This window comes from Podarcis bocagei (assembly GCF_964188305.1).
Source record: "Podarcis bocagei genome assembly, chromosome: 6".
Taxonomy (NCBI): domain Eukaryota; kingdom Metazoa; phylum Chordata; class Lepidosauria; order Squamata; family Lacertidae; genus Podarcis; species Podarcis bocagei.
The window spans coordinates 41,623,409-41,649,693 of NC_138130.1; the positions used below are offsets into that span (position 1 = coordinate 41,623,409).

A 26,285-nucleotide genomic window follows, 5' to 3' on the forward strand; every position below is an offset into this window, starting at 1 on the left:
ATTCAGACATGTCACCAAGCCATAGCTAAGCTGCTTTAGTCATTTTCTTCTTCTTCTGACACCGATTATTTCAAAATGTACTGTGTGAAGTTCACTCAAGTACTTAAATGAAACAGCAAATTGGAAGAGCAATTGTTGCCTGTGGGAAAATGATTGCTTGTATATGAGAGCATGAGCAAAGTTCTTATTGTTGCAGGGTGATCTCATAGCTAGAAGCATCCTTGGAGCATGAACAGCGCGTGAACAGCTCGTGCTGTCCTATATGATTGGCTAACGTAGCATGGCATGATCGCTCGCACGGTCTAGTACGAAGGTCTTTATCTACTGGCTAGAATAAATTGCTTGGCTTGTATTTTGTATCTTTCCTTGGCTTGTATCTTTTTGATTTCACACAATAAAAGCTGTGCTGCATTAGCCCTAGGAGCTGCCATATTTGCCCTAGGAGCAGCCATATTTCGGAACCCCTCTTGGTGTGAGACTGATTTTTCCCTGGATGCCGAGCTGAAACTCGACATTTGGTGCCCCGTGTGACTGCCTTCGGACTTCACGTTGTTTTTCATTATTCAGCACTCACCAACACGTCGTTCATCCACGTAGTGGATCCCTGGTGAGTGCTCCCGTGTGACTGCCTGTTTTTCATTATTCAGCACTCACCAACACGTCGTTCATCCACGTAGTGGATCCCTGGTGAGTGCTCCTGTGTGATTTCTTTCGGATTTCATGCTGTTTTACAACGTTCAGCTCTCACCTCGCCCCGCAAGGGCTGCAGACGCGTCGTTCATCCACGTAGTGGATCCCTGGTGAGAGCTCCCGTGTGAATGTGATTCTGGACTACGTTACGGACTTATCAGCACTTATCTCCGCCCGGACAGGGCAAAAAGGCGCCTCCCTCATCCTCCTAAGGATCCCTCGGTAAGTGCTCCCTGCCTTTTTTTGCAACTCTTGCAATCATGGGAAAATCTCTCTCTGCACCACAGAAAAATTTTTATAAAGACCTTAAATTCCTTTTGGCCAGTAACAACCTTGCTGTTCGGAAAGCTGACCTTAAGTCCCTTATAAAAGCCCTGGACACTCACTGTCCGTGGTTCCCCCAGGACGGAACTTGGGGGTTAGATGATTGGAAAAAAATTGGACACTTCTTTCAAAATCATCCACAAATTGATGTCAAGGTTTTGCATGCCTGGGGTAACGTCTACAAAGCTATGTCGTGTTTAACTCCTTCAAACATTCTTCTGGCTGCTGCGACAGCTTCTTCGCCCGCCCTTCAGGTACCTGTTTTGCCTGCCTCAAACCTACCTCCTAAACCGCCGGACATTTCCCCTTCGGCTCCTCCAGTCGTCCCTCCCCTGCATTCTCCGCATTCTTCACTTCCTGCACCTCCCGTTACTACTCCTCTCCAAGAATCTTCGCATTCAGCACCCCCCACTCTTCCAACTCCTGCGCCCAAGGCCTCTGGCACCGCTGTTACTACTCCTCTCCAAGAATCTCTCCGTGCCGCTGCCCCATTGTTGGGTTTTGACTGTGCAACTCCTAATCTCTTCCCTGTGATTGCTCCTGCCGCGCCAGGGGGAGGCCCAGCCCGGCACGAACAGTTTGATTTGAGATTCATAAAGGAACTGCATTCCTCTGTCAAGGACAATGGTTTACAATCTCCTTACACCCTGGGCTTGTTTGGCACTATTTTTCAACAAAATTTGATACCAGAGGATGTTAAGCTGTTGGCCCGCACTGTAATGCAGCCTCATCAAATGATTTTGTTTATACAAGCTTGGCACTGGGCCTGCCAACGTCGTGTTGATGGGATTCGGAATAATCTTAATAATGCTGCATTGGCTAATCATCAGGCTGCTTTGGCTGCTGCCGCTGCTGGTGCCGCCCCACCCCCAGCCCCCGTCATGTTAACCCAAACTGATGTCTTCGATGGGTTAACGGGAGGCGGCAATTTTCTTACCATTGCACAACAGTTGGCCCTTGATCCTATGTATTGGGCAGCCACCACCGCTGCAGCCCAAGAGGCTTTGGCCTCTGTCCCTGATGACAAAACTGAGCGTGATGGCCGATGGGGGAGCGTTAGACAAGGCCCTACAGAGCCCTATGGACAATTTGTTGATCGCTTGTACAACACTCTTAAACGGCAAGTTCTGGACGTAGCAGCCCAGGAAGTGATAGTACGCCAGCTTGCATTTGATAATGCTAATGAGGACTGTAAACAAATTCTTCGCCCTCTGTTGACAACTCCCAATATAGCCATTGCAGATATGCTTAAAGCCTGCCAATCGGTGGGGACTGAGATGCATAAAGCTCGCTTGCTAGCCGCGGCTCTGTCCTCCGCCGTGTCCCAAAATCCTGCAAAGGCTACAACCTGTTGGATTGACAGTGGCTAAAGAAAAAATCCAGCGGACCTTACCTATTACGTACCTGGGACACAAGCTGACAGCATCTGCAGCCATTCCAGTTACGCCTCAACTACAGTTTCCTGGTTATCTTAGATTGGTGGATTTACAACAAATCCTTGGACAGCTGAATTGGATAAAGAGTTATTTGGACCTGCCCACCTCCACTTTGTCTCCACTATTTTCTGCCCTTAAAGAACACAAGAATCCAGCGGACAAGATCACAATCACCTCTGCAATGGATAAAGTCACCTTCCACAGCTGTTCCAGTGTTTCCTGGCACGCTGAAAGGCCATCTTCATCCCTACTGCATTGGCCCCCCTTTTCCCTGGGAAGCCACTTCAACCACCAAACATCATTACAGTTTTGCTGCCTCTTGTTTGGGAAGTGAGCCTGGCTTTGAAGGATGCCCTCGCTGGATTGGCATCGCTTGGATTTTACCCCCCCAGATCTCTTCTTTTTTTCTCCTCCCTCAGGAGTCCTGCCTTATGATGTGTTCCCCTGAGCATGTACAGAGGGCTGTCTTGGAACTATTGTGGACTCTTGGCAAGGGAGGGGTGAGGGATTTCAGTGTGTTCCAGTTGTTTCATTCTTGTGCCTTGGCATGGTTCCCGGACAGAAAGCAAGATGCAAAAGTTGCAATGTGGTTCTTTAACAGGGCCTGGGAAGACAATGGGCTCTGTTCTCGACCTTGTTGCAGTCTTTTTAGTTACAGCAAGCGGGATATGCTTGGCTAGTGCCTTTAGCTGCTGAGAAAAATGATTTTAAAAAGCTTCTCGAAGCTTTCAGCCTTTTTTGGTGATGGTATTCTAGCATTCCTGTAAATGCTTCATATAAGATTAGCAATAATATGAAGGATAATCGTATAAGTTCACCCCCTGTTATTATTTTTATCGCTTGTAAAAATAGTGCCTTATTGTTTTCGTTTTAATCATAATAGCAAAAAAATTTTTAGGTCATTATCCATATTGTAATTGGACATATGAGTACGTTAATGGATCTTCTTATTTTTTTTTAATATTACCACTGTGAGTGATAAGCCTACAAAGAAATAACCTTTGCCTTTTCTGGAACCTACACTCTGGGAATACTGATACCCCTGATAAATAAAATAGATAAGCTCCCAGAGGTTTGTTTGTGTAACAGAAGGGAAGTATAATCACCTATTTCTCATTATACAGGAACAGCCATTTCTAGATCCCTTTTCCCTCTTTAGGTGTAGGGATGAATTACCGTGATTTGCATAGATTGGCAAATTCGACTGAAGCCTTGTTTAATTCTACTATCTTGGCTTTAAAAATGATTAACACAGAAATGTCAGAAATAAGAGAAGTTGCTTTATAAACTTTTTATGCTTTAAATGTAATCTTTGCTTCTAAAGGTGGAATTTATGCCTTAATTCATTCTCATTGTTGTATGTATATCAATCGACCAATATCTCTGCTACTATTGATTATATGGAACAAATGATAGCTCATAATCCTTTGAATCCACCTGAAGGTTTTGATCCATGGGAGTGGTTGTTTTCTTGGTTGCCTAATGGATTATGGTTAAGAAAAATATTATTGATTGTAATTGCATGTATTGTTGGCTTCATTATGGTGTGTTGTTGCATTCAATGCATACCCTCTTTGATTTCCCAATGCACTGCATGGTGGTACCGACCACGGCCCACCACAGGGGTTACAAGAGGAATTTATGTTGCACAGTGTAGACGCTTAGGCAATGAAGTGTACTAATGGTCCCTCCTTTTTCCTCTAACAATATAATAAGAAAAGAGGACATGTGGGAAAATGATTGCTTGTATATGAGAGCATGAGCAAAGTTCTTATTGTTGCAGGGTGATCTCATAGCTAGAAGCATCCTTGGAGCATGAACAGCGCGTGAACAGCTCGTGCTGTCCTATATGATTGGCTAACGTAGCATGGCATGATCGCTCGCACGGTCTAGTACGAAGGTCTTTATCTACTGGCTAGAATAAATTGCTTGGCTTGTATTTTGTATCTTTCCTTGGCTTGTATCTTTTTGATTTCACACAATAAAAGCTGTGCTGCATTAGCCCTAGGAGCTGCCATATTTGCCCTAGGAGCAGCCATATTTCGGAACCCCTCTTGGTGTGAGACTGATTTTTCCCTGGATGCCGAGCTGAAACTCGACAGTTGCCTGCTTTTTATAGAACCAATGATGGAACTAAAAAACCCCAACTATATGTAGTTGGCAAGCTTATGTAATATTAGTAAACAAAATCAAGATTAATGTACCGAACTTTCTAAGATGGACTTTACAAAAAATATGCCCATCTTAAAATAAGTGTATATGCTAAATATATATGGTGCAAACTGATAGGCTAGGAAAGTCAGTAGTGTAGGGTTGCCATATTTCAAAAAGTAAAAATCAGGATACAGTGGTGCCCCGCAAGACGAATGCCTCGCAAGATGGAAAACTCGCTAGACGAAAGAGTTTTCCGTTTTGGAGGTGCTTCGCAAAACGAATTTCCTATGGGCTTGCTTCGCAAGACGAAAATGTCTTGCGAGTTCCTGCGGGTTCCCCCTTTTTCTAAGCCGCTAAGCCGCTTATCAGCTGATCCGATAAGCCGCTAAAAGCCACTAATAGCGCTAATCCGTCAATGGGCTTGCTTTGCAAGACGAAAAAACCGCTAGACGAAGAGAATCACAGAACGGATTCTTTTTGTCTTGCGAGGCACCACTGTACCCTGAAGTTGCTGAGCTACAAGAATTTTTGAGTTTGGGAGCTTTTTTGAGTTTGGGAGGCATTTTCGGCACGATTTAACCCTCATTGCTGGTTTTCCAGCACATTTGCCCGATTTCAATAAAATAATCCAGGCAATTCCAGGACATGTTCTGGAGAATCAGGACGTATGGGCAGCCCTACACTAGTGCTATAGCCCAAAAAAGCCAGAGCATTGGCAAAAACTATTATGGCAAAAACTGAAATTGTTTACAAACAAGTACAGTAATGTAAATCATAATTACCTTGTGCTAATAACTAGCTCTGAAGGGTAAAAAGAAAAAAAAAATCAAACACACTCTTCCCATGCTGCGGCACCCTCTTCCATATTCACAAATGCTTATGACAGTCTATATAACAGATTTTAGTGTGTAACAAGAGGGCACAGAGACCATGAAGCAGAGTTTTAAAATATTTAATGAATGTCATATATAAAAATATTATTATTTTTGATTCAATATTGGCACCCAGAATCCAAACACTGACGAAGGCTGCTGCTCCCATCTTGGTAACGTTCACACCAAGTTTGGCGATGACATATCAAGAGGCAGCCAAAACTATGCCAAAAAAGGGCACAGTGATGCCAAAGACACATTTCAATCTGCCATCTTGATTCAAAATGGTGTCAAAATGAGGATGAAGAGCCTTGCCCCCTCATCGGGAACCCTTGTGCCAAGCTTGGCATTCCATTCTCGAGAGGCATTCCAACCACAGACACAGCAACCCGCCTTCCAAAATGTAACACTGCATGAAGATATAAACTGCAAATGCTAAATGCGTGCTATGTAATGGAATATAAAACCAGACATAAAAACACACTAAAACTTTTCGTATCTTTGCTTATATTAGAATAGCATGGTCTGCCAAAATCCCAAATGTTTTTCTATACTGCAGAATATTAGAGATGTCGTCTTCAAATCCTTAACCTTTCAGTACTACCTATATATGATGGTAAGAACTCCGCACCTTTCTGCGCCAGAACCCCACCCCTCTTCAGTCTCAGGCTGTCTTAATGCAGAGCAAACTTCCCCTCTTTACTCCTCAGCTTTCCTCTCCTCTGCTATTCAAATCCATCTGCAGGGCCACCACCCAAACGGCAGAGCAGGCCCAAATTTGCAATTAACTTCTTTCCAAGACACCTCACTTCTCCCTAAAGGACGTTGCCAAATGCATGCACAATACAGACCCTTTTTCAGCCATGGGCCAGTCCACCATCCCTCAGACCATGTGGTTTTGGAAAAAAATAATGAATTCCTATGCCCCACAAATAACCCAGAGATGCATTTTAATAAAAAGACACATTCTACTCATGTAAAAACGCGCTGATTCCCGGACCGTCTGCGGGCCGGATTGAGAAGGCGATTGGGCCGCATCCGGCCCACAAGCCTTAGGTTGCCTACTCCTGGGTTACGCCTCTAGCAAAACGGATTCATGCTTCCCCCCGCCCCTAACCAGATTTGCAACCGAGAGGTCGTTAGGGTTCGCCTCTCCGTGGCCATTTTCTCCCTGCACCCTTCTCTCCCCCCCCCAACCAGCCGCAACCCCCCCCCCCGCACGCCTCTTTCCGTCTCCCTTGGGGGCTCCGCGCCAGGGAAAAAACCAAGGGAAGCCGCTCCACCTTCCCCGCGCCCTCTTTCTCCTCCTCCGCCCTGAACGACCCCCGAGCCCTTCGCAACCAAAATGCTCCTCGGGTCGGGAGGACGTTTCTGGACAGGGAGGGTGGGAAATTAAGCAGCTGGCGCTTGCTTGCTTAACGCGCGTGCGGGGGGACGGGACCGGCGACGGCGGCGCGTGCCAGGCCCACCTCTCGCGCTTGGCGACTGCGGGCATGCGCCCTGGAACCGCGGACCCCCGCACCAATTTGGAGGCGGGCACAGCTCGGCTTCCTACTGGCCCGCCCCTTCCCTCCCTCCCACCCGCCCGCCCGCCCCCTCTGTGTGTGTGTGTGTGTCTGTGTGAGGGAGACGGAGAGATACCAGGGATACTCAGACACCAGACAGCAGCAGCAGCAGCGACAGGGAGGGCAGGGCGCGCGTTGAAGCGGCACGTAGAGCGGCTCGCCCTCGTTGTCAGCCGGGCAGAGCCTGACAGTCTCGTTGCGAGGACGTTATTAAAAAGGGGCGGGGGTTGTGGGCGGTGGGAGAAAGAGAGAAGCCTTGGCCAGCTGGAACAGCGAACAGGGAGGCGAGGAGGCTGCCGCGCGTCTTCCCAGCCTCCCGCCCGGTCCATGGAGCCCAGCTAAGGCAGCGCCGGCAGAGGACAGCGAGGTAACAGCAACGGGGTAAAAGCTCTCGGGTCGGCAGCAGATGGGAGACCCCGGCAGCCGAAGGAACGGGCTGGGAGAGGAGCGGCGCGGGCGCCCCCTCGGCGCTCCTTCCCCGCTCAGCCGCCCCGCGGGCGCCCTGCTTGGGAAGGGGGGGGGAGGCTCTGTAGCTGAAGGTTAAGGGAGGGGGAGCGAGCGAGCACAGGGTCTCTTCTCTGGGGTGGGGTGGGGTGGGGGTGGATGCCTGTGAACCTGGCCAGCCCTCCAGGCGGGGGGAGGGCGGGGGCCGGGCTGCCCTCTCCGGTTGACAGGTTGCCTGAGTCCAGGGCGGATGGGGAGGTAGGTGCTCACCATCGCCCCTCTTCAGAGGATGCTTTATGGGGAATTGTCTTTTTAATGTGGGGAGGGGGGGAAGAAAAGCTCCCTTTATAGATATCTATATGTGGTATGATCATAAAGGTATAATTTATATATGTGGCATAATCATAAAGGGTTGCCTGAAAAAGAAAGGGGGGGGGTTGTTTTCTCTGTACTCGGGACTGGTTTCCCATCCAATTTGGGTCCACGAGAGGGGAGGCTGAGGTTGTTGTGAAGCATCCATTTTGCCATCTGATGGGTTTGGCTGCACAGGAAGGACTGGATCCTTTAGAAGGAGATGCTTTAGCAATGCAGCGAGTGCTTCCCCAAGGCTCCTACTTGGCATGCTTTGCTGTGAAGTTGTATTTTGTGCTAAATCATTGAAGGGAGGTGGAGGAGGGAGTGATCCCAGCGGTGTCTTTTGACAGCATCCGCCTCATTTTGACTTTATGCAGCAGTCCCAAATTGGACCTGCAGTATTTATGTGTGCTGGGCCTTGCGAGAGTCTTTCTCCTATTCTGGGAAATGGTACAGCACAAGGGAAGATGAGAGACTCTTAAAAGGTAGCACCAAATGTGCCAGCAGCTATATGGCCTTTATTGGAACAGAGCTGTACAATAAAGATACCTATAGGCAATCTTCCCATTTATAGATGGCAGTACAATGGAAAATGAGCTTCCATTCCTTATTTCCGATCACTTTGCTCTGGTGGTAAAAAAAAAGTTGAGCAAATGCATTTGTGTTGGAGTATATTTGGTCCCCCCTCTCCTGCAGTGTCTTTTACCCATAAATGAGTGGCTATTGTTTCGCTCGACACTGAGGAAGGTCTTCACGTTTACTGAAATGAAATCTCATTGCATTTGCTGTTTAGGGTTAGAAATGTTGCCAAACAGCTGCTGCTTTGTGTTTCAATTGCCGAAGTCCCAAGAGTGGGTTTTGGACAGGGAGTGACATGGTGTGTAAACGATGAAGGAAGAGGAGGACAAGGGTCAAGTACAGATTTATGGGTGCATAGATCTCCCTCTGCTAAACTTCCTAGAAAAACAATAATTTGGAGAGGTAGTGGTAGATCATGAGGTGAGGATTAAAACCAAACCCATGCTGCAGACTTATTAGTCAGCGATTTTTTTTTAAAATCTTGGATTGGATACACTCAAACCCAAAACAATGGATAATATGAAATTAAACAGTTGCTTTTTTTAGTTTAATATTTGTAATCATTGCAGAGCAGTTGCTTATGTATCACTCTTAAAAAATACACTGTCTATAAGTTATTCAGTAGGAAATAATCCCTTGGCTTTTCTTTCACCTCTGGTGCATTTGTTTGTTCTGGACAAGGTGATAGTTGTTTTATTATTTTTCTGTCTGATTCTGGCTTGAAGTTGCATTATTTGGTTACTGGAGCGTGTTTAAATATTTCAGTGAAGATTTTACATTGATCACGTGCTACTTTGCACAGAGTACATTGCGGATGGGAAATAAAATGCACTTTTGCCTGAATTTTAAGTCATACACTGCTCATTTGTTTGCTATTGGGTTTGCCAGATAAATGCTAGTTTACAAGCAAGAATATGTTGAGATTCTTCCAATAAACTAATTTATTGCATTTTCCTTTTTCAGTATGTTCTCTCTCATGGAACAGCTTCAGATAAGGGTGTGCTGATTAATTGAAGTTTCTAATTTTCAGTGCATTGTTGGCTTCTTTTTAATTTATTTCCAAAAAAGGGTTTGCTTGGTCCTCCTACTCTGTAGGGATATAAGCTCTTTCTCTTTCCATGAGGCCAAGGATTAGTTGTTGTGAAGAAATAGTGGGTCAAATGGGTATCCTGCACATGTGATAGAAATTGTGTTTTACAGGATTGGCTGTGGAATCTTCTGGAGGAAAAGCCAATTTCTTAAGCTTCTCTTACTCCATCTAATAGCCTTATTTTGTTACTGTAATAGTGGCCTGTGATAAATGGAAATTGCCACTAGGGGCTTCACAGAGATAGCCAAACCTACACGTTAGGTTAAAATTTTTAATATTAGAGGGAATATTTGCCAAATAAAAAAAGACGAGGCTTTGGCCTTTTATGTTTTTCTAACTAAGAAATCTGAGCTGGCCCTGTAACTAGAAAAACAGTTTATTGGTGGGTGTCAGCGGAGTGGGTTTGAATAGATACCTTTCTTGAATCAGATGAGGATTTTGTATATGTTTTAAAGCATTCTGCTTTTTTCCTGAGCATGTAAAATCATGCGGGTGAAATACGCATTTAATGTTAATTAAAATGTTGCCAATGTACACGCTCACTAGATTTTCCTATTTATAGTCTAATGCAAAATTAATTCGATATAGTAGAATAGAAATTATTCTTTGACTTCATTCAGATGTAACACTATGATTTAGCTTTTCAATAACAGGCCTCGGTGAGCCTCTGCTCACATGCTGTCCTCTCTGCTCCCCTTTGGTGTCTAAGGAGAGGAGATTGAAGCATTCACTTTTGGTTTTGAATGCTAGGGCCACATCTCAGCAAAACTTTGGTAAATTCAAAGAAATTAGGATTAAACCACAGTTCAAATAAACCACAGTTGCCTGAGTTGAGATACAATGGAACACTATGGTTTGTTCATATAAACAGTAGGCTTGCATTACTGCTGCTGCTGCTGCTGCTATTAATATTATTACTATTTGTTTACTACCCTTCATCTGACAATCCCAGGGTGGTTCACAACACAAGTATTCTTATAGTACTAAACCATGATTACATCTGAACTGGGCAGTTAGTATTCAAAGAAAAGTTCAAAGCTCCTCACAGACTAGGTTGCCAGTGGCTAAACTATGGATGTCCTAGAGAATGGCAGGCATTTATCCTAAACGAAAGACCTCAGGATAGTGGGCTGCAACGTTCTTCAATACAATAAAAATGGCCCTAATTAGGCCCAGCTGCCAGCCTTAGCTAAATGACATATGGGTTTGTTTATTTCAGATCTTCCTAGGTTGCAAAGTTGAAATTAGATGTAGGGTGTTTTATGTGGCAAATAATTTAACCTCAATTACTTTTACATAAATCATATGAGTGGTTGTCAAGAATGGCTAAACACACATGGTGATGCATGTTGTATTAAAAAGAGACTTGGGGGAGGGGCACAGCTGATTATTTCAAATCGATGTGAGCTTCACATTGCCTTATTCTTGCAATTCCTGGCCTCTGCTACCCTACTGCCTCCCACTTTGCCTTCCTTTCTCGTAGTACAGTCTGAAGCATGCTTGCTCAGGATTAAATTCTTTCCTCAGAAGGTGCTTCTCCTAAGTAGATTTAGGACTGCAACCAAAACCTCTTCTCTTGATGTCTAGGGTGGCTCTTGGGAAGTTGTTGAACTGCAACTCCCATTTTCACCTGCCAACGTGGGCAATAGCCAAGGTTAATGGGAGCTGTAGTTCAGCAGCATCTGGATTGCACCAGGTTGGGAAACTCTTCTCTATAACACTTTTTTTTTCCAGACCGCTGCCTTGAGGTGCATACCTTCTTCTCCGCTAAACACTTCTTCTTGTCCTGCCACGTATGAGCAGCTTGGCCACTGGAAGCCAGATATTTTCTGTCTGTCCAACCCTTCTCTCACACTAGGAAAGCTCATTCTGGCACTGTCCGAGGCTTCCTTCCTTCCTTCCTTCCTTTGTTTGTTTGTTAAATTTATATTCTGCCTTTCCACCAAATGGTGCTTGAGACAGCTAGCCAATACAAATGCAATAAAAGATGAAGTTAAACATAAAAGGCAGGTAAATAATGAGTGAAACCAGTAAAAACCAATTACTGCATAGTTATATATTTATAAATTTCCCATCATTTGTAAATAATTGTGGGGGAGGCAGGGCTTGACAGGACTTCCTTGACGTTACTACTATTGCCATCACAAAAATCCATTTTACTACAGCATATATATAAATAAATGGTTCTGTCTTTGTCACACAGAGGCAATCATAATAATGATTCCAGAAAAATGGTGAGGGAGGGAGATATGGGGTATTCCTAAAGCCCAGTCCACTTCAGAAGAGCTTTGATTCTAGAACTTCTCCATGCCAGCCTCATTCCCTCTCTCAGCTGTGGTAGACAGGAAAAAAGAAGGGTTTGCCTCTAGATATCTGTGTTAAAATCTGGTGGACGAAGCATATTTGGAGGGTGGTTTATTGAGTACGAATGGGATGAGCTGCTGTGTGGTTGGGGGGGTCCATGTGTATTGCTTTCACTGAGGCCAAAAAAGGGGCCTCAAAGGGTCACTAAGGGTCTTCCAGTAGACATGGTTAGGGAGTGCATGTGTGTGTGACACCTATTACTCACCCACTGGGATCTTCAAACAATTGAATATTTTAAACTTTTGATTTCCGGTATTATGTTTTAATAACTGAATGACAGTATTAATGAACTTAATATAAATCAATTAATACAAATAAATTACCCATGCAACTTAGTAGGACTTCTGACTAAACCAGAGGGTAATTGGGCGTGGTGTATTTGCAAGTTTGTGTAGTTACAAGCTGATACGGTTTTCCCAAATAGCAAGTGAACAAGAAGCAAAATAAGAGAATGTGCTTGTGATGGCACTAGAATTGACATGTGATTTGTGTTTTTCACCATGTTGAGCAGAAGCGGGGAAACAGGCTTGTTTTACTGTGAATGGTTTTGTCTTTGGACAAGACTTCATTGTGTCACATATTCAGAAACCATCTCTGTTGAATAACAGGGTGAGTATTTTCCTCAGCATCCCACAGAAAACTCCTCCTTGGGGTGGTAGTGAAGCACTATGAGGTCACAGAGGTGTGCCCCTAAGAGCCTTTGTGATGCTACAGGAGATCCTGCTGGTGCTTTGTGTGGCTTCAGACTTGAAGCAGTGCCTTACAAGGAAAGCAGTGCACTTACTGGAGGATTATTTTGACAGGCTAAAGAATCTTAGAAAGCTAGAAATACCTACAAAAGGTACAGTTTTGCCGTATGCAGTGATTGAATAAATACAGCCTTGACCTTATTGAAAATTTAAGAGGAGAAAGTTTAGAAATCTAGTTCTAATTATCACAATTATTTTATTTTATTTTATTTTATTTTAATTTTATTTTATTTATTTATTTATTTATACATACATACATACATACATACCTTGCTCATCTGGCTGGGTTTCCCCAGCTACTCTGGGCAGCTCCTAACAGAATTAAAAGCACAATAAAACATCAAACATTAAAAATGTCCCTAAACAGAGCTGCCTTCAGATGTCTTCTAAAAGTCAGGTATTGTGGTACCTCGGGTTAAGTACTTAATTCATTCTGGAGGTCCGTTCTTAACCTGAAACTGTTCTTAACCTGAAGCACCACTTTAGCTAATGGGGCCTCCTGCAGCTGCTGCGCTGCCGGAGCACGATTTCTGTTCTCATCCTGAAGCAAAGTTCTTAACCCGAGGTAATATTTCTGGGTTAGCGGAGTTTGTAACCTGAAGCGTATGTAACCCGAGGTACCACTGTAGTTGTTTATTTCCTTGACATCTGATAGGAGGGCGTTCCACAGGGTGGGCACCACTACCGAGAAGGCCCTCTGCCTGGTTCCCTCTAACCTCACTTCTCACAGGGTGGGAACCGCCAGAAGGCCCTCGGAGCTGGACTTCAGTGTCCTGGCTGAACGATGGGAGTGAAGATGCTCCTTCAGGTGTACCGGGCCAAGGCCTTTTAGGGCTTTAAAGGTCAGCAGAAACACTTTGAATTGTGCTCGGAAACGTACTGGGAACCAATGTAGGTCGTTCAGGACCAGTGTTATGTGGTCTCAGTGGCCACTCCCAGTCACCAGTCTAGCTGCCGCATTCTGGATTAGGTACAGTTTCCGGGGCACCTTCAAAGGTAGCCCCACGTAGAGCGCATTGCAGTAGTCCAAGCAGCAGTCATTAAGCAGATACTTAGCTGCATATATGTCACTCCCCCCCTTTTAAAAATGCACTTGCTGATAAGTTAAACTGCTGTGTTTGGATTTTTAATGATTGCTCTCCATTCTTTTCTATCAAATTCCTGTTTTCTCCCCCTTGGAAAATGGCTTGGCATTAACAGTTCAAAGTAGCATTAAGCTAGTGTTGGTTTTATTCTTTCCCATGAATCTTGAAGAATTTGAAAGCAAAGGGATGGCACCCTCTCATGGCAGTATGTTAGTGTGTATAGTAATGCTATGATTCTGGCTTCATCAAACTTGGTGCCCCCAGATATTTTGGACTACAGTTCCCACCAGCCCCACATGTACTGGTTGGGGCTGATAGGAGTTGTAATTCAAAACAACTGGAGGGCACTAGATTAGCAAAGGCTGCCATGATGTGCTTTCAATGGCAAAGTTCCACAGATGTCAATTGGAGAAGAATCATTCTGTTATCTAGAGGTCATGACGAGGTCAACAGGCTAAATAAGAATATGGATTAAAAACTGGAATGGGTAAAAGCATATGGGACATATAGAAGCCCACCATTTTGAACCTAATGTTGAAAAGTAATAGCTAGAAATATATCATAATTGAATATGCTTCATAAATCCTTGCTTCGGAAATATGTTCCACCTCTTGGTTCCAATCTAATATCCTGGAATTCTCAACACTCCTACCCCGGTGGAGTATTATTTTATTTCACTTCAATGTTACAACTGAAGAAGGGGTATTTGGGGAAGGAAAGAGACCGGTCCTTGGAGAGATTTTAAATAATTGGCGATCTAAGGTCAGATTCAGTGCATGGAGTCCTGCTGCCCTGCTCAAGGTTGGATCTGCCATATTGGTAAATAATTTTCTCCCTGGGTACAATTTGGCATCTCTTGTGGCATGTCTTATAAAATTAGCCACGTGGCTGAAACAAGTGAATCAGCCTCTGTGTTCAGGAGGGAGGGAAGGCAAGACCCTTGAATTATGCAGACACTGCTGCCATTCTGCATTTGGTTATATATTGCAATAGCAATCTTCAGCCCAGCATGTGGGTGATGCTTTGGGGCATTTTGGAATTAAGCATGAGCCATCAAATTAAAGCACAGAATTCGTAGATCTGCTAAAAAGAAGAGTAAGGTGCAAATTTAATGTTAAGAGATGAAATGTATTGTAAATGCAGGCTGCATCTGATGCTTCCCTAGCTAGCCCTTGTTTGACTGCTCTGGTGTTAATGGAATGTTCTGACAGTTTAATGCCTTAACAGTTAGTACTAAGGCCTTAAGGACAGAAGAGATTGGATGCTCTTGGTGGACAAGCAACATAGACTGAGATTATTACTCCTACAAGGGCAGCTTCTCCCTTCAGCCTGCTGTTTGTGATTTGAAAACACTTTTATTTTCTTTGTTTATCTCTGTCGTGGCATTACACCTTATGGTATTTTACTTGCTTGGGTTTTATAAATGAGGAATAGGGTTAAAAACCCAAACACTTCATTTGTTTGAGATGAGCCAAGTTGGAGAGGGAGGAAGGGGAGCTCATGCTTCTTGCTCCTGGAGCGCTGCTGTTGTTCCAGTCATAATTGCTTTGACATTGCTATACACTATTTCTTTTCTCTGCCTTTTTAAACATGGTGGCTCCCTTGGCAGCTCTTTCTTAATTAAATAGAGAGCTGGAGCACTGAGGGATGTTGTAGAACTAGACCTGGTAGGGAGGTAGCATGAGCTTTCTGCAAGCCATACTTCTCCCTGCCATATATTCCCCACTCCCTTTCTTTTTTGCCCTTATCTGATGCTGTACACATGATGCCAACTATCATTAATGCTAACTAGGTTCCACTTAACCAGGGTTTACAAACCCACTTCAGATAATGGTTTGAAACTGTTTAGTATGTGTTGAAATATATAGCTGCTGGTCAGCTCACCTCTCCATCCCTCCCCATATGTGCTTCTCTACACCCACAAGTTCTCTTCTCCCTGCTCCCCCCACTTCTCCTCTCAACTGTCATCCTGAATCCGAGAGCTCTGTTTTATAGTATACATAAGGGATCAAGTAGACAGTCTCATAATACATACTGATGTTTGGACCTTACAGTGCTGTTTGCCTTACATTACTGTTTCAAGAACTGTTGCTCAGACCATACAGAAGGTCCCTGGATTCAGTCTCCAGCATCTTCAGGTGGAGCCAAAACCCTGGAGAGCAACTCTCAGTCAGTGCCAACGATACTAAGCTAGATGGGCCAGTGGTCTGTCTCAGTAGTAGGCAGATTCCGTTGTTCTTATTGGTCAGTGTAGTCCAAGGCACGGAGACTGGCAGCTGCAGAGGCATTGCTGTTGGAGATCCTTCAACCTTGGATATCAGTGACTGGATTTGGGCCCTTAAATATGCAAAGCACGTGAACTAAACAGTGACCCCCATCATCTCATGTAATTCAGAGAGCTGTTGGCACAGGCAGTGTCCTGGTGCCAAAGAAGCTGGCACTTGAAGACCACTGGTACCTCACCATATATTTATGGGTCAGAAGAGAACACCTAAAGAGATTTACATGCATTCACACTCCTGCTCTGCCTTTCCTGGGACAAAGAAATGGCCGGTCTCTGGGTGGGAAATGTTAGTAATATTGATGCAACTGCACAGCAGTTTAATATGAATTATTCAGTAGTGTGAACCTAGTCATTCAGCTGCTTGCATGTTTCTGTTCCTCCATCCCTTCAGAGCTCTTTTTTGTGTGAAGGGCTGTTCTTAATGCCAACAGAAATTGGCCATAGTAAACAAGGGCAGATTTTTGGTCCATATCCAGGAATTTGATTTCATTGCATCCATGTAGAAATAAAGCATGTCAGCAACAGAATTACCCCTTGATGAAAGTGATAATTTGTATTCCCAGTTCCACAATACCTTGTGTTGATGTTTGAAGGAAAGAAAAAGTAGCCAGCAGTTTATAAAACAATGTGGTTTTTTTGCCTTTTTAGATTCAAACATGCCCTGCATGTTACTTGGCTGTTTCAGCACTAACATTTAAAAGGAGGTAAATGATGCAACTGTGTGTTAGAGGGGAAGGAGATAACTTATGAGTGGTAGAAAGATGTAAGGGGGGAAAGAGGCAACTGGAAGAACTGATGTAGTTGCAGAAATATGCAGCGTAAGAACAGTACTGAAAAAGGACAGACAGCAACACAATAAAGTGACATGGACAATATATGTTTTGATGTGGGAATGCCGTAAAGTTTTTATTGCTGCTTGATTGTTTCCTCATTAGTAAAGTCCTCCCACAGTGTAATGCTGTCCCACGCTGGTGGCAATAAATGTTATTTAGTACCTATGGTCATATAAAGCATTCGTTCTGTTGCTCTAGAAAAATATCTGTTGGGTGTTGCTGTTGGAAACCTATTGTGATGTGTGTGTAGACGTTAGGAACAACATCACATGCTTTAATTTACAGATTTAAAATCTGTGCCTAATTGTTATCCTACGGCAATGGTTTTCTTGCCCTTTTAGTTTCTTTACATATGTTAAAAACATTCTCTGTATAATGTTTTTGTGTTCTATTTCTACAGTTTACCAACAAGCCTTGCATTGTGCTTCATTTTCAAATTATGTGCTGGAGATTTGTAAGTCTGCTTTTAGTCTGTGTAGAATGCAAGCAGAATATACTATTAACTGCATGGCTGCAGAAAGCCACTGCAGAACTGATCCTTGATCATTGAAAGCCTTGTCTCTAATCTGCCTGTTCAAGGCCATTTCTCGTGTGTGTGTGTGTGTGTGTGTGTGTGTGTGTGTGTGTGTGTGTGTTCTTGAAACCTTGGGCACTTCCTGACTGTCACTATTTTCAGCTGGGATTTAGTTATATGCCAGCACATTCAGGGTGTTCTTGAAGCTCTTGTGACACAACCCACTTTCCCCAAAGATGTGACTCTTTCTGACAAAGGAAGTGACTGGAAAATGTTTGATGCAACGTCATCTAATCTATCTAAAAACAAACCAGGATTAATGCTCAATAAACAGGTTATCTGTTTGTCAAGAAAGCATAAGCATGGAAGGTAAAATTGCAGGGAATATTCTGTATGTTTAGGCCTTCTTGAGAGGTCAACGGTGTTTTTTTAAAAAAAGAATAGAACAGACAAAAGATCTATTTAATTTTTTTTTAAAAAACTGTTTTACCTGGCACTTTTACTCTGCAGAAACAATTACACAATATTCATATCGTGAGTATTTTTAAATCTCTCAATTGGCTTTTCATATTAGACTTTTTGGTACAAAAGTCTTTAGCAAAAGCACACTTAAGCAGCTGAAGAAGGCTGTTGATTGCACCATAACAAAGTATACTAAGCAACACATTTCTCTTTAAAGCTGTTAATACAATTTCTTAGGTCCATTAACTTCAGTAGTCTACTCTGAGTAAAACTTGGCAGAATATAATAAGTTATTTGAACTGGTGGGCTATTCATAGCCATGTCTTTAATGAAGTTTATGCATGAAACAACAGTACACGTGATGCTTTTCAGACCAAGAGAGTATGCAGAAAGATTCTCCCTATGACTGATGTAGCAGCACAGAACACAGTTGATCTGGATCAAGGCTTAAGCATATGTTATTTAGTAATGTTATTTACAGTAACTCCTGTAGTCTCAAAACATGGTGTGATTCCAGGCAAGATTGCAAGCTATGCTATATTGCTCATGTCTGTTGTTTCATCTGTAGCTAAATCATAGAAAACAAATTCAACAGCAGATTCTGAGTTTTCAGGGTTTCAGACAAGAGTCTTTTCCTCAGTTTATCTGGGAGTGAATATGGGTGCCTATGGATACACACATATACTCTGTCACTGAGTATAAGTGACAATTGCAATAAGAAATCATCACCAGAATTTATGGCTGAGTGTGATAACTATCTAACCCAGGGATGGGGAACCTGTTATCCTCTCTGTGTAACTGGAATCTCATTTCCCAGCAGCCCCACCCAGTATGGCCAATGGGCAGGGATGATGAGAGTGGCAGTCAAGCAAAATCTGGAGGACCATGGGTTACCCATCCCTGATCAAATCCTTCATCTATGTATATGCACTGCATATAATGCCTTAGGGATCAATCCTGATGCTTCCAACAGTGGAGGACCAATTGAAGAATATGGACAAGAACAGATAATTCAGCTATCTAATGGGCCATCTAAATAATTGAAATGAATGCTCTTGTGGACATAAATTGCATGCTTACATCCCTCTTATCTATCTCTAATAGGCCTTTAGGTTAATACTCCATTGAAGAGAATGCACCTGTGCAGTGAATGAGATTTAATTTATAGAGGCATTATTACAGTATTCTTAATGTATTATTTTGCGTAACAAATATAGGGGAAGCCTACCTTAAGGTAGATCCAATATGTAACAACCAAAGGAGAGAAACGATAGCCTACTGAATGATTTGTGGGCGAATTGCAGTAGAATCACTAGGGGAGATTTGAAAATCTGCTGCCTCAGAAACAAGGACTTGAGTTACAGATAGGTAGCCGTGTTGGTCTGCCATAGTCAAAACAAAAAAATTCCTTCCAGTCTTATAAGTCTTTAAGGTGCTACTGGAAGGAATTTTTTTGTAAGGACTTGAGTGTAATTGACTGGTAAGGAGGAGTGCAGGGGACATTCAGAGGTTTGGCCCGTGATCGGGACAATGAGGTGTTGGCAGTATTTTATTGTGATTGTATTTGAAGCCAGTGAAGATTTTGAGAAATTGTAGCTGCAGCCTTAACACTGTAATAAAGTTCTTAATGTGTTAGAAATCTAAAACCCTGCCACAGCTTCAGGAAGGCCATTGAAAGACACTTAGATATCATGTACGAATATGCAGAGAAACCAAATTCCCTTCTGAAAACAAGACCTAACCTTTTCAAATAGCAAAGCTGAAGAACTCTTGTACATTAAGTGTTTATCAAGATATTTTAGAAAAGTTCCATAGATCAAGTCCCAGTGAATTGCTAGGGCCTGATAGCATGCTCTCATGAACTATAAAACAAGTTGTGTTTATAACAGCTGAATTACATATTCTGATCTATATACCCTCTATATAATAGTTTATATGCAAGAAAAAATTTCTGTGTAAGAAAGGTAACAAATGCACTATCAGTCTTTCAAAATGGTTTTTTTGTGTGTGTGTGCCTGTGAATACGTGCAGGGCAAATAGGCAGCCTTTCTAAGTTCTAGTCCCCATTCTTAGAAAAAAAAACTGATAAAATATGACACATTTAATCAGTTTTCTAATTCAAACAGGTGGCCATATTCGTAAATAAAACTCTTCAAGAAACTTAATCTAAATGGTGATGTCCTTGGATTTTAAAACCCTTCTCACTGAGTGTTTAATTGACTGAAGGTCCTTGAATAAAAGCTGATGTCCTTTTCTGAAAGTCAACAATGGATTATAAGGCGGGGGTAACTCTCACTGTGAAGAGAGGCGAGAAGAAGAGTGATCCAAGGATTTATACCAGGATGTTGTTGTTGTTTTTTATAGCCATACAAAAAGACCAAGAACAAATATTAACCAGTGATATTCAGTATATTCACAAAACACATTATTTAAGAGTTACAAAAGGTTCTTGTGATAATGTTAGGAGAATGCACTTTGGCAAGAGCAAAATGTCTTCAGTTTAATTGAAAATAGATGCTGCATTTACTGTTATTCAAGGAAGATCAAAATTTTGGTGCTGCTTCCACACACACACACACACACACACACACACACAACCAATATCTTCAACTTAAAGGAACTTGCTAGGTGAAATTTTTTTTTTGCAAAATGCTTATAGAACCATAGTCCTCTTACATAATAGTCTGTATCAGAAAACCTCAAAATATGCCCTTAATGAAAAAGCATTATTGGTTGCTGTATGTATTGTGGTGGTAGGGAATAAGAACTTGTTGTGGAAATGATAAATTACACTTTCTGGAGTGTATCATCTTGAATAATTATTGGCTAAGGGATAATTTTCAGTGGTATCTGAATGTATTCCATACAACCCCACAGCAAGCCACTCAGAATGCATAGCTGTATTTGGGTATATTCAGCATTTAAAGCAATAGCGTCTTGAACAAACTGATGCGCTTGTCACTGAACAAACCGACGCATTGGGAGAGATTGAATTGTGCATGGTTGGATTATAATGACGCAGTTGTAATCAGAACCCATACCTCCAAGGAACCCCAGATGTTCACACACACACACACACACACACACACACACACACACACACACACCATTTTAAAGTAAGTATCTAGCCCTCCATAAATGAAAGCTATGAAACAAAAAGTATAGGCAACCTTCAAATTGATTTCTTTAAGATTAGCCAGCCTAGCTGCTCACACGTTTCAGTATTTTTAGCTAATGAGTGAAATCAGAGCTATGATTGATGAGTGAGTTGTTTGGAATTCCTGGGGTGTTTCTCCCTCCCCTTTAGTGTAGTTTCCTTTCCTGCTTCTTTCTCATTCTAGCAACCAGGACACATCTTTCCTGTGGTTGGTCTTTCTAAGATCAGGTATTCCCTAGAAGTTATTTTCTCCAAATGCTACTGTGCAATAGGTGAAGGTGGGTGTTAAAGAATGTCTCCCAACCTCCACATGGCAAATGCAAAATGTGAAAACTTAGCAAAGAGGCTTAGGCAGGTCTCCTGCTGTGTAGTGTTGAAGTCTAGGCACTCATTAAGAATTCACTGTATAGTTAACCTATAAATACCGGTACATTGTTATACATTTCTAATCAGATTAAATCTCTTTGTGTTTAATGGCGCTTACTCTTAGGTAAGTGGTGGCAGGAGTCCAGTTACGGTTTTCCTGTGTGGAAGGAGTAAGAAGAACAGAATTTATAGAGAGCCCACCAGGCTTAAGCTTATTTTGGGAAGTGGGGGGCAGGTTTTTACTGAATAACTAGGTAAAGTATTGACTATGCTTTTCCTTACTATTTTTACTTGCAAAGGAAAATTAGTAAATACAATATTTATTCTCTCGCCCTGACCTAGCCACTGTGATCCACGCAACGGTCCCCTCCGGACTTGATTATTGTAACTCACTCTACGTGGGGCTGCCCTTGAGACTGACCCAGAAACTCCAGCGTGTGCAGAATGCCGCGGTGAGTCTCCTTACGGGTCCTCACCGCGGGGTCACATTCACCCGGTGCTATACCAGCTGCACTGGCTCCTGGTGGATACAGGATCGGGTTTAAGTTGCTGGTTTTAACCTTTAAAGCCCTATGCGGCCTAGGACCTCGTACCTACGGGACCGCCTCTCCTGGTATGTCCCAGGGAGGATCTTACGGTCTTCAAACAAAAACATCTTGGAGGTCCCGGGCCACAGGGAGGTTAGGCTGGCCACAACCAGAGCCAGGGCTTTTTCAGCTGTGGCCCCGATCTGGTGGAATGCTCTGTCACAAGAGACTAGGGCCCTGAGGGACTTGACATCTTTCCGCAGGGCCTGCAAGACAGAGCTGTTCCACCAGGCCTTTGGCCAAGGCACAGTCTGATCCCCTCCTTTGGTAATCCTCATAGAACTCTAGCCCAATGGTTGCCATTAATTTGATTCTGAATTGATTTTAGAATGAATTGATTTTAGAATGCTGTGTTACTTTTATTGTTGTTAGCTGCTCTGATCCCGGCTTCGGCTGGGGAGGACAGGATATAAATAAATTATTGTTGTTGTTGTTGTTAACATTAAAAACCCTCTTCTTTCCACCATCGCTCTCCTGCAGTGGCTACAGGCCTTAGAGAATTCATTTCAGGAATCAATCATGTGATAGTAAGCTCAGCTGAACATATGGGACAACTTGGAGACATCTAGAGACAAAGCAGGATCTGAAAAACAGCAGCTTGAGGTATTGGTGTATATATTTTAAAGTGGTATGCTGTCAAGCCTGTACTTCAAGTCAACATGTCTAGGACAGGGATGTAACAGAGGAGTTTGGTACACAATGAGCACTGACAATCAAATATTTGTTTGGTTCCTTGTGAAATCACCTTAAGTAGCTTTGATTGAAACACATCTAAATAAAGACATAATCCTTAGAAGATTATTTGTCTCTTTGGCAAGCAGGTTAACAGCCGTCAAAATTTGTACTTCAGATAGCCAGTTCTGTCACTTACATATCGTTGTTTCGTTGTTGTTGTTGCTGCTGCTGCTTTATGTCATCTGCCTTGAGATGTGAATTATGTAGTTTTGAGGTTCATTTACAGTAGGGCAGGGTACGGAAACCTTGCAACAACTTGTATCATTCCTGACCAATGGCCATACTGAGTGGGGTTGTTGGAGTCCAACAGCACCAAGAGGCATCCCATCCCTCTGGGTATAGGATGCAAAGTTCAAATGACTTTTTGCAAGCAATAGGATTGCAGCTTACCCTGCCTTTGTTTTAATTGGCTGCCAACTGTGCAAAGAGTCCATAACCTGATAAAGAGGCTCATTGGTACAGAAGACTGCAAGGTAACTGCCTAGAACAGAGCTTTCCAAACGGTGTCGTGACACGTTAGTGTATCAGCTGCAGTATGTAGGTGTGTCACGTGAACACTCTCTGCGCTCCTTCTGGGGCTGGAAAGGGGCTAGTTTAACCTTCAGTTTGCTAGTAAAACTGAATTGCTGAATTACTGTGTCGTGAAATGATGCCTGTCTAAAAAGAGTGCCACCAACATGAAGAGTTTGGAAAGCTCTGGCCTAGCATATGGAGGCATGTATTTCCACCTGCTCTTTCAGCTTAGACTTACTGTGGTTCCAGTAATCAGTCTTTATGAATTCTTCCATTTTGTCAGCTCTCCAGTTAAAACCATAAGTATGATTGCATCCAATCCGATTTATTGTACTAGCCATTGGCCATGACAAATCTGAATCGAAAATAAATACAAGCAAAAGGGGTGTCACACCACAAATAATGGTCTCTATTTAGATCTGTGTCTCTCTCACAGTTCATGGCTATATTGTCCAGGGTCATCTTCCTGATCTTTATAAATTCTCCATTAACAAAAAACCTGAGGCTCTTTTACTTGGTATTATGCCAGGAGATTTTTATTTTATTTTTTAAAGTGACTTTACGAGTCACTGAATTGTTTAGGACCTTCTCTGCCAGGGAGAGATATCTTTCCTGTACAGATGGTAAGGTGAGAAATTGCCTCCTGGGTCCTATGTATAATGGGCAATATAGTAATAGTGCAAGATGTCTTCCACCTGCAGTTGCCCACATATAAAGAGTCTGTCTTTGTACTGTACCCTGTTATATCTGTTATATATTCTGTCTAGGACGGCGGGCATAGCTTGAAAATGCAGCTCAGTAAAAGTGAATCTAAGTGAGACTGGCTCTAAAATGGACCATTTTTAGAAGAGGGAACCAAGGAGATCATTTAGAGTATGATTACATGGAGTTAATGTTTAAAATAATTGGGAAAGGTGGATACATCACATCACTTTTCCATGCTGTTATAATCTTAAGTATCAGACAGCGCTAACTTCAACAAAATAAAGCTACGCTTTATGACACTGCTAAGAAGGCACATATGTGATAATCTGTGGGAGACTGCCTAAAATTTGTCTAGAAGATTCAAGGGACTGAGGAAGCACAGTTTATTAAAAGCATTTGTTGAAACAGGCACAAATCTGTCTTTGATAAGAGCACTTAGTGCTCATGATGTGAATAATTACGTGGGACAAGGTAAAAGATCATCTGGTTAATGTTTTTCATATCTGATCTGTCCTTGATTCTGTATGCAGGCAACCTTGTGCTACAAGCAAAGGAAAATGAGTTAAAAGCTGAGCATGTTTATCAATTAGGGTCCTGCTTCTCTTTTTAATTTCTGAATTAAAGGATGGCGTTAAAAATGCCATTGTATGTTGTGGTGTATGTGAAATAGGCTAGAATTTACTATTCAGAGCAATTTCAAAGAGGTATGAAACTGACAGTGGATATAAGAGAGGACAAAAATGCAGCACAATGGATCATCCTTGCCCACGTAAAACAAACATAGACCATGGAGTTACGCTGCACTTTGTGGAGTATTGTGCTATCAAAGATTCATGAGGCTTGACTATTTGCTATGAAAATTGCCATTTCAGGGTGTAAGAAATGCCACCCCCCAATACACATTTCGGTTCCTTCAGGTGTCTTTTCTCTGTTTTGCAGCAGTCCTTGTTATCCAGTCTGCTACTTGTGGGAGGCTGCTTAATTCTTTTCATCACTAAATTTCCCCAATCTAAATAATACCTCAATCTTCATAACGCTGCTATTTATATTGTTGTGGGAAATGTGCAAGCAGCTATACATTTTCCTCAGCAGAACACATAGCGTCTGGGGCTTTGTGGATTTTTTTTAAAAAAATACAGATATGTGTATGTTTGTCTTCTTGTTGATGCTTTTACTGTTAAATTGCTTCTGGATGCTTCATGAGAAGTGCTTCATAAATAAAAATAAACTAAACAAATAACATTTGTTTGAGGCAACAGTGTGTCTAGATTGCTAGTATCCATGCTTTTGGAATCAAGCCACAATCTTTTTCAAGAGTCTGGCAAGTGGAGATTTCATCTGGTCTCAGAGAATTCAGAAAACTATGCAGTCAATTCTTGGGTGAATTCACCACATAATAGCTGTGAGAATCAACTACAAATGTTAACTTAGAATTCCTATTCCAAATTAATGACCTGACCTCAACTTAGAGATGGAAATAACATCTCAGTTTTGCATTTGTTTACCCTTTTGTGGGGGGGGGGTGGAATGCAGATAGACACTGTGATAAAAATATCCATTTAAGAAGTATGCTGGAAGGGAGAGGTCTTCAATGGGCACCAAAAAGAGAATATTGATGTTGCCTGCATGATAGTGTATATAATAGGAGTTCCAAAGGGTACGTGCCACCATACAAGTTGTCTGATTCATATATTGTATGGAGAAGACTTCCTGATGATGATGCCCTTTCCTGCAGAGCCCAGTGATCAACTGGGGTATATACAGTGTGGGTTGAGATAACCTTTTAGGTCATGCGAACTATTGTTAAAATATATATATGGGGGGAATCAACTGATGGTGAGTTGAGACCCACACAGTGCTGTGAAAATAGTACAGTGGTACCTCGGGTTAAGTACTTAATTCGTTTCGGAGGTCCGTTCTTAACCTGAAACTGTTCTTAGCCTGAAGCACCACTTTAGCTAATGGGGCCTCCCGCTGCCACCGCGCCGCCGGAGCACGATTTCTGTTCTCATCCTGAAGCAAAGTTCTTAACCTGAAGCACTATTTCTGGGTTAGCAGAGTGTGGAACCTGAAGCGTATGTAACCTGAAGCGTATGTAACCCAAGGTACCACTGTAGATCACTTTGTTTCCCTGGTGGAGCACTTGACGGTAGTGACCGGGCAAGAAAAGAAGGGCAAGAATTGCATATCAATGTTGGATTCACTGCTACGCTAGAGACAAATATAAAAGAGGTGACAGCAGGTTCAATATTGTGACTTTCCTTTTCTATATTGAAATGTGTATTAAATTGCCCATCAACTATATAATTGAAAGAAGCTTATGGCTGGAATAAATGCTCTGTATTATATGTATTATGAAACAGACAGAATGGGAAGATGCTGAACATCCTTTAATGGCAAAGTGCTTTTGTGGCTTTTCCAAC

General features: G+C 42.6%; 2 protein-coding genes across 5 annotated transcripts in view; one reads left to right on the top strand and one right to left on the bottom strand.

Annotated features, from left to right (window-relative positions):
* The window catches only part of SCML2 (Scm polycomb group protein like 2), a 187,130-nt gene that overhangs the window by 86,237 nt on the left and 74,608 nt on the right, over positions 1 to 26,285 (bottom strand). The window lies entirely within an intron of this gene.
* The window catches only part of RAI2 (retinoic acid induced 2), a 73,054-nt gene that overhangs the window by 26,793 nt on the left and 19,976 nt on the right, over positions 1 to 26,285 (top strand). The window contains exon 1 of one of the 4 annotated variants that reach the window (XM_081199189.1): positions 7,396 to 7,408. The exons of 2 other annotated variants lie outside the window; for them this stretch is intronic. The gene's annotated coding sequence lies outside the window, so the exon portion shown is untranslated. Of the gene's footprint in view, positions 1 to 7,395; positions 7,409 to 12,589; positions 12,714 to 26,285 lie in introns of those variants that run through there. One more of the 4 variants, XM_081199185.1, reaches the window with a different exon arrangement.